At 38.5% G+C, this 8,171-nt stretch overlaps 1 pseudogene; it reads right to left on the bottom strand.

Moving 5' to 3' along the window:
- Positions 1 to 1,075: 1,075 nt before the first annotated feature.
- On the bottom strand, positions 1,076 to 2,278 carry LOC114224847 (aurora kinase A pseudogene; annotated as a pseudogene).
- Between the last annotated feature and the right edge of the window lie 5,893 nt (positions 2,279 to 8,171).

Genomic DNA, 8,171 nt, shown 5'->3' with positions numbered 1-8,171 from the left:
TGGAGCATAAGTAATAGTGCAGAGGACAATAGGGGAAGGGATAGAAAACGGAATGGGAAGAAATCAGAGAGGGAGAGAAACATGTGATTCCAGGAAAAAAAATGAGGGTTGTGGAAAGGGAGGTGGGAGAGGGGATGGGGTCCTGGGTGATGGAAATTAAAGAGGGAAGGTAGTATGATGAGCACTGGGTGTTATATTCAACTAATGAATCATTGAACATTACATCAAAAACTAATTATGTACTTTTGTTAATTGAATTTAAATTAAAAAAATTTTTTTAAAAAAGAACAGATGAATGAATCCAGGAGCTGGTTCTTTGAGAAATTGATAACCCTCTAGCCAGACTTATCAAATAGGACCCAAGTAAGTAAAATCAGAAATGAAAGAGGAGAAATAACAACCAAATCACATATATGCAAACAAGTATAAAAAAATATCGTGAAAATTATATGCCAAAATATTTGATAATCTGGAAGAAATGGATAAATCCTAGAAACAGATAAACTACCAAAACTGAAACAAGAAGAAATAGAAAATTTGAACAGACCCATAAGCAACAAAGAAATTGAATCACTAATCAAAAATTTCCCAACAAAGTCTAAGGCCAGATGGTTTCCCAGGGAAATTCTACCAAACTTTTTTTTTTTCTATACAAAAATCCTTATTTTAACATTTAAAAGAATCACATGTTCATCCTGACAGCTTTCCCAGGCTTGGCCACCCAATAAGTTACACACACACAAAGGTACTTGGAAGGTTATTGCACGCCTCTGTCACTGATGAAGTCACAGTGATGTGGCCACTCTCCCCGCAGTCAGACCCCGAGCCTGTCCTCCCTCCACCAGGGGGCCTCACTCCCAGGCTGTGGGGAGGCTCCAGGTGGACCTCGCCTCTGGAACGCGTGAAGCTAGTGACATTGCCACACTTGCTGTGGATACCTTCACTCCAGAGCACAGTGTTCACTGAAGGGGACTCTTGGGTGGGGAGGCTGAGCCAGTGCCCTTGGGCATGGGCAGGCCTGTTCCTGACACCATACAGCAGCCCTGCCTCTCAGATTCCTCACCCTGCACCATTCTTAAGAGTTTTTGCTAGTTGATTCTTTGCTTTTTTGGCTACTTGATGGTTTTGATGAATTTGTTGTGATCCAGGGGTGTTCAAGTACTTCTCTGAGAGTCGACCTTTGGCTGGGATGATGTTTCAACAGTCTTGAAATGAGGTCCCTGGCTCCCTCCAGCATGAAGTCAGGGCATGTGAACTCAACCCGCGATATTCTTTTGTAGGTCTCTTGGTATGTGCTTGCCTCAAAAGGAGGTTTCCAACTAGAAATTCATAGCAAAGAACCCCAAGGCTCCAGAGATCCACCTTTTCTTCATGCATTCGGCCTTCAATCATCTCTAGGCGCAAGTAATCCAGGGTGCCACAGAGGGTGGTTTTCCTGGAGGATGGGGCATGTACTGACCACCCAAAATCTGCAATCTTAAGCTCTCCAGCTGATCCAAGGAGTGGGTTCTCTGGCTTAATGTCTCAATGAATGACTCTCTTCTTTGAGTGACATTAGGACAGGGCATCTGCCAACTCTGTGATATAAGTAGCAGTTCTCTTCTCATCAAATTTTGACAGTTTCTGAAGTTCTCTGTAGACAGCTCTGAGAGGTGTATATTCTAGAATTAGGTAAACTCTGGTGGCATCATGGAAATAACCATACAGTCTGAGAATATTTGGATACCTAAGGTGGGATTGTATTTCTATTTCTCTTCTCAGCTGATGCTCGACTCCTGCTTTCTCCAGTTGACCTTTAAAATAATACTTTAAGAGTCAGGATAAACTTGCTTTGCTTTTCTCTTGCCAAGTAAACATTACCAAACAAATCTTCCAAAGCCTATTGCCTTTTTTTTTTTTTTTTTGATTCTTCATTTTTCTGTTTTGTTGCCAGTTCCTTTTCAGAATTATTTCCAGGGGCTGATGATGACAGCTGCTCATTCTTTTAGGTATTATTCAGTGGCCTAGAGACAGGATGGGGAACACTGGTTGCCTGCAATTGCTTCTGCTTCAGGTTCTGAACTGGTTTATGGCTGGAGATGAGCTAGTGTGCTTGTGGAGGAATTCACTGGGAGAAATTTGAAGGACAAAAGACCTGCTGGGCTTGGCCACTATTTGCAGATAAAGGATTCTGAGAAGGAATTTGCTGAGTCACTGGAACACGTTTTGGACCATCACTGCATGCAATCATAGTCTTAAGAGGCCCTGCAATGCAGTTTTCTTTAGATTGGTCCATGATGCCCGTCAGCTCCCACCTCCGACCCAAAGCAGCCAAGTCCTCCCGAGAGCTCAGTGAAGATTCAAAGTCTTCATTTTAAATAGGAGTTAAACCCTCTAATCTGAAAGCTGATTCTCTACCAAACATTTAAAGAAGAGTTAATACCTATTCTCAAACTGTTGCAAAATATCAAAATGGAAGGAAAACTTCCAAACTCATTCAATGTCAACATTACCCTGATACCAAAACCACACAGACTGCACTAAAAAGAGAACTATAAGCAAATATCCCTGATGAACAAGGATGCAAAAATTCTCAACAAAATAGTAACAAATTGATTCCAACAGTACATTAAAATCATTTGCCATGAGCAGATGGCATTTTTCCGGGGCTGCAAGGATTGTTTAATATTTGTAAATCAATCAATGTGATATACTGTATTAATAAAAGAAAGGATAAGAACTATATGATCATGTCAATAGATGCAGAAAAACATTTGACAATGTACAGCATCCATTCATGATAAAAACCCCCGACAAAGTAGGGATAGATAGAGGGAAGATACCTCAACATAATAATGGCCATATATGAAAAACCCACGTCTAGCATCATCCTTAATGGAGAAATACTGAGAGATCTTCCTCTATAGTCAGGAGCAAGATAGCGATATCCACTCTCACCACTGATATTGGAAGTTCTAGCCACAGCAATAAGACCTGAAAAAGAAATAAAATCATCCAAATTGGCGAGGAAGAAGTCAATCTTTCACTATTTGCAGATGACATGATACTCTATATAGAAAACCCTAAAGACACCACGAAAAAATTGCTAGAGTTGATACAGGAATTCAGCAAAGTTACAGTATACAAAATGAATGTACAGAAATCTGTTGCATTATACACCAATAATAACCAGCACAAGGAGAAATCCAGGGATCAATCACACTTAAAATTTCACCAAACCCACAAGATACCTAGGAATAAACCTAACCAAAGAGGTAAAAAATCTGTTGTGAAAACTATAAAACACTGATGAAAGAAACTGAACATTACACAAAAAAGATGGAAAAAACATTCCATGCTCATAGATTGGAAGAACAAGTATTGTTAAAATGCCTGTAGTACCCAAAACCATCTACATAGCCCTATAATAATACCACCAGCATTTTTCATAGAGCTAGAAGAAACAAATCTAAAATTTGTATGGAAAAGACCCCAAATAGCCAAAGTAATCTTGAAAAAGCATAACAAAGCTGGAGGCATCACAATTCCTGATTCCAAGTTATATTATAAAGCTGTAGTGATCAAGACAGTAATGGTAATGCCAAAAAACAGATACATGGATTAATGAACTAGAATTGAAAACCCAGAAATGAACCCACAACTGTGTAGTCAATTTATCTTTGAAAAAGCAGGAAAGAATATCCAATGGAAAAAAGATAGTCTCTTCAACAAATGTTGTTGGGAAAAGTGGATGTCAACATGCAAAAGAATGAAACTAGACCACTTTTTTACACCATACACAAAAATAAATTCAAAATGGATAAAGATCTAATGTGAAACAGGAAAGCATCAAAATCCTAGAGGATATCACAGGCAATAACCTCTCTGGTATTGGCCATACTTCTTACTAGATATGTCTCCTGCGGCAAGGGAAACAAAAGCAAAAATGAATTATTGGGACTTCATGAAGATAAAAAATTGCTGCATAGTGAAGGAAACAATCAACAAAACAGAATGGGAACCTAGGGAATGGGAGATGATGTTTGCAAATGACATATCTGATAAAGAGTTAGTATCCAAAATCTATAAAGAACTTATCAAACTCAACACCCCCAAAACAAATAATCCAGCTAAGAAATGGGCAGAAGTCATGAACAGACATTTTTCCAAAGAAGACATACAGATGGCTAACAGACACATGAAAAAATGTTCAACATCACTCATCATCAGGGAAATAATTGTATTTATTACAAAATTACAATGAGGCATCATCTCACACGAGTCAAAATGGTTAAAATTAACAACTCAGGAAACAACAAGTATTGGTGAGGATGTGGAGAAAGGGGAACCCTCTTGCACTGTTGGTTGGACTGCATACTGGTGCAGTCACTCTGGAAAACAGTATGGAAGTTCCTCAGTAAATTAAAAATAGAACTATCCTACAATCCAGCAATTGTACTACTACATATTAACCCAAAGATTCAAAAATCCTGATTCAAAGGGATACACTCACCCTGATGTTTATAGCAGCATTATCAACAATAGCCAAAGTATGGAAAGAGCCCTAGTGTCCATTGACTGATGAATGGATAAAAAAGAAATGGTGAATATATACACAGTGGAATATTACTCAGCCATAAAAAGAATGAAATCTTGCCATTTGTAACAACAGGAATAAAGCTAGAGAGTATTATACTAAGTGAAATATGTCCTTCAGAGAAAGACAAGTACCATATTTCATTAGTCTGTGGAATTAAGAAACAAAACGGATGAACTTAGGGGAAAGGAAAAAAAGATAAGGAGGCAAACCATTAAACAGAATTTTCCAGGTTTAAAGACAAAGATTTGTCCATCTTTGACATAAACAATTTCAGTAGATTAGTAAAAATAAAAGGCACACTTCTAGGGATGATGGCAGAGTAGGAGAACCCTTGACCCACCTCCTCCCATGGATACAACTAGAGGACACTCACAGCAGTGTAAGTAACTCAGAAAAGGATCCAAAGACTGGCAGAATAAACTCCACAACTAAATGTAGAGAAGAGACCACATTGGAAAGGGTAGGAAGGGCAGAGACTTGGTCAGAGCTAAATGGGCTCCCAAAACTGTTCCAGAGGTGAGGAATGCCAGGCACACAGCAAAAGGAGAGAAACAGACCACTACACTGGGGAGCCGGCAAAGGGAAGGCAAATCCCCACAACATTTTGCCTTGAAAATCAAAACAGCAAGCCACAAGCGTGGCAAATAGGATACACACCTGAAGCACTAGGTTCTGGTAAGCAGGGGACACTACACAGGGGGCACTATAGGACCTCTTCTCCATAAGGCCACTACTTTCCAGTATAGGAGACATACCTGTCTTTCCTAACACACAGAAACAGACATGGAGAGTTATACAAAATGCGGAGACAGAGGAACATGTCACAAATGAAAGAATAGTACAAAACAGCAGGAGACCTAAGCAAAATGGACATAATATGCCTGATAGAGAATTTAAAGTAATGATCATAAATATACTCAAGGACTTGAGGAAAAACTGGAGGACATCAGTGAGACCCTTAACAAAGAGATGGAAAATGTAATAAATAACCAATCAGAGATGAAGAACACAATAAATGAAGATAAAAATACACTTGATGGAATGAAGGAGGCTTATTAACATTTGGGTTCCCCCTCCCTCTTCCTAGGGTGTGAGTGGGCTCCTCTTCCTCCTGGTCATGTGACCCTGGCACAAGATGCACACAGACACCAGCTTTCCACATCCTGCCCTTTTCTCCCAGCCCAGGATGAGGTGAAAGGGGAGGGTGCAGCCCAAAGCCAAATCTAGCAAGTCTATAGATCTGGAGTGAATATCATGAGCAAAACAACTTAGACCCCATGACCCTTATGCTGGCTGAGCACCACAGGTGAGCCCTCTACCTGCCCCTCCATCAAATTTGCACTCAACATCCTGACTCCTGGCCTAATACCCAGCCCCATGATGCCTCCAGCCCCCAAAAAATAGGCTAAAGGAAGCCAAGGAATGAATTAATGACTTGGAATACAGACTAATGGAAATTAATCAAGCTGAAAAATGAGAGAAAAAAGAATCACACAAAATGAGAATAGATTTAGGGAATTCAGTGACTCCTTCAAGTGTAATAACATTCACATTACAGGGATACCAAAAGAAGAAGAGAGGAAAAAAAAAAGAACAATAAATTTACTTGAAGAAATAATAGCTGAAAACTTCCCTAATCTGGAGAAGGAAAGAGGTATCCATAGCCAGGAGTCACAGAGATTCCCCCAACAAAATCAAGCTAAGGAGGTCCACACCAAGACATATGGTAATAAAAATGGCAAAATGTAGTGATAAAAAAATTTTAAAGCAACAAGAGAAAATAAGATAGTTATATACAAAGAAATGCCCTTAAGGCTAACAGCAAATTTTTCAGCAGAAACTTTACAGGACAGAACTAAGTAGCATGATATATTCAAATGGCTGAAAGGGAAAAATCTGCACCCAAGAACACTCTATCCACAAGCTTATCATTCAGAATAGAAGGAGAGTCAAGAGTTTCTTAAACAAAAAATTAAGGAATTCATGACCACTAAACCAACCCTACAAGAAATATTAAAGAGGACTTTTTGAGTGGAGACCAAATGAAAGTAGGAAAATAAGTATGTCTGTAAAAATCAGTCAAGGGGTTCAAAAAATAAAAGTATGTAAAATATGACATCATATACCTAAAACATGATGGGGTGGGAGGGGAGAAGATTAAAGAATGTGTTCAAACTTAAACAATGATCAACTTAATATAGACTGTTATATGCAGAAGATATTATATACAAACCTAATAGCAACAAATCAAAAACCAGTAATAGATGTGAAAGAAACAAAGAGAAAGTAATCCAAGTATATTACTAAAGAAAACCAGCAAACCATGAAAGAGTACAAAAGAAGAAAGGATTAGAGATAAATACCTAACAGTGCAATTGTTGGCTCATAGGGTAGCTTTATTTTTAAGTTTTTGAGGAACCTCCATACTGTTTTCCAGAGTGGCTGTACCAGTTTGGATTCCCACCAACAGTGTAAGAGGGTGCCCCCCTTTATACACATCCTCGCCAACATTTGTTGTTTCCTGCCTTGTTAATTTCAGCTATTCTAACTGGTGTAAGGTGGTATCTCATTGTAGTTTTGATTTGAATTTCCCTGATGTCTAGTGATGTCAGAGAGGGAGACAAACCATGAGAGACTATTGACTCTGGGAAACAAACTGAGAGTTTCAGAGGGGAGGGGGTGGGGGGATAGGGTAGTCAAATGATGGGTATTAAGGAGGGCACATGTTGTGATGAGCACTGCGTGTTATACGCAACTAATGAATCATTGAACACTACATCAAAAACTAATGATGTACTATATGGTGGCTAACTGAACATAAATAAATAAATAATAAACAAATAAAATTCTGATGGGCACTGCATGTTATACGCAACTAAAGAAACATTGAACACTACATATGTTGGTTAATTAAACTTAATAAAATAATAACAAAATAAATAAAATAGAAAGGATCAGAGAAAAACCTACAAAAACAATGAAAAACCAAGTAACAAAATGGCAATTGATACATATCTATCAATAATTACTATGAATGTAAATGGGCTAAACACTCCAATGAAAAGACATATCATGACAGAGTGGACAACAACCAGGACTTTTCTTTTTTGTGTCTGTTTATTTTTATTTTTATTTTTTTATTAACACATAATGTATTATTTGTTTCAGGGGTACAGATCTGTGATTCATCAGTCTTACACAATTCACAGCTCTCATCATAGCACATACCCTCCCCAAAGTCTATTACCCAGCCACCCCATCCCGCCACCCCCCTCCACTCCAGCAACCCTCAGTTTGTTTCCTGAGATTAAGAGTCTCTTATGGTTCGTCTCCCTCTGGTTTCATCTTGTTTCATTTTTCCCTCTCTTTCCCTATGATCCTCTGTCCTGTTTCTCAAATTCCTCCTATCAGTGAGATCATATGATATTTGTCTTTCTCTGGTTGACTTATTTCACTTAGCATAATACCCTCTGGTTCCATCCACGTTGTTGCAAATGGCAAGATCTCATTTTTTGATGGCTGCATAATGTTCCATTGTATATATGTGTATATATATATATATATATATACACCACACCTTCTTTATCCATTC

The sequence above is a fragment of the Eumetopias jubatus genome, unplaced genomic scaffold (genome assembly GCF_037043125.1).
Source record: "Eumetopias jubatus isolate StellerSeaLion01/CBP00866 unplaced genomic scaffold, mEumJub1_p1.0 scaffold_139, whole genome shotgun sequence".
Taxonomy (NCBI): domain Eukaryota; kingdom Metazoa; phylum Chordata; class Mammalia; order Carnivora; family Otariidae; genus Eumetopias; species Eumetopias jubatus.
The sequence above is the reverse complement of the archived record's forward strand: the minus strand, read 5'-3'. Positions and strand labels throughout refer to the sequence as shown.